At 52.3% G+C, this 1,068-nt stretch overlaps 1 pseudogene; it reads left to right on the top strand.

Moving 5' to 3' along the window:
• The first annotated feature begins 281 nt into the window (after positions 1–281).
• Positions 282–819, top strand: LOC121835919 (annotated as a pseudogene).
• Positions 820–1,068: the final 249 nt, after the last annotated feature.

The following is a 1,068-nucleotide window of genomic DNA, read 5'->3' as shown; positions in this document are numbered from 1 at the left end:
TGAAAGCGCATGATGAAGACATTCGGGCTTTACAGGCAGGGGTGGCGGCCGATCCTATTAAACTGAAAGAACAGCGGTGCATGAAAGACGAAAAGTATGTTCCGCTAACGTGTAGAGCAGCTTTACGTCAGAAAGATGACGAACCTCCCGCCGAATCTGAACCTCATGAGGTTGAGGAGACGGAGCCGTCGTTTGTCCAGAGAGAGGCATTTCGCGCAGCTCAGCTTACCGACGATAGTCTAAAGAAGGCGTGGGAAGACGCCAAGACCGGGAAGTCGGGCATGTTTGTCGCCGGTGGACTGCTCTATCACTGGGACTCGATAGCTGGTGTAAAGGTCCGGCAACTAGTTCTTCCCAGGGAGAGACGCGAAGAGGTGCTACAGCTGGCCCACGAGTGACTTTGGAGAGGACACATGGGGCCAAAAAAAAACTAATACTGGTATAAAGTATAGTTTCTTCTGGCCTGGAATGGAAAAGGAAGTGTCGGAGTACTGTCAGTCGTGCCGTAACTGTCAGATTCGATCAGACCGACGTCGCAGTGACAAAGTGCCGATTACACCGCTCACAAGGCCTGAACATCCCTTTCAGGTAGTTAATGTGGACATTATAGGGCCCATTCAAACGCCGTCGGCGAGAGGGCACTAGTACGCGCTTTGCTTAGTGGATTTATGCACAAGGTGGCCAGAGGTCGTCTGCCTTCGCTCGTTGACTGCAAAGGCAACGTGCGACGCAATGCTCGAAATTTTCAGTCGCACGGGTGTACCAGAGATGATTTGCTCCGACTAGGGAACTAACTTCAAGTCGCAACTCACACACTGATGCTGAAGAGGCTGGGCCGCTCCCCTAGATTTTCGACCCCGGAATATCCCGAGAGTAACGGGGCGGTGGAAAGATGGAATCGGGTGCTGAAAAACATGTTGTTTCATATCATGGAGCAAGACTCCAGGAACTGGGATAAGCTGGCTCCATTTGTGTTGTGGGCGTATCGTGAGGTGCCCGATGACACCACGGGAGTAGCGCCTTTTTGGCTTCTGTACGGAAGAATCCCAACGGGCCCACTCGCGATTT

The sequence above is a fragment of the Ixodes scapularis genome, unplaced genomic scaffold (genome assembly GCF_016920785.2).
Source record: "Ixodes scapularis isolate PalLabHiFi unplaced genomic scaffold, ASM1692078v2 PGA_scaffold1__304_contigs__length_218370807, whole genome shotgun sequence".
NCBI classification, from domain to species: Eukaryota; Metazoa; Arthropoda; class Arachnida; order Ixodida; family Ixodidae; genus Ixodes; species Ixodes scapularis.
The sequence above is the reverse complement of the archived record's forward strand: the minus strand, read 5'-3'. Positions and strand labels throughout refer to the sequence as shown.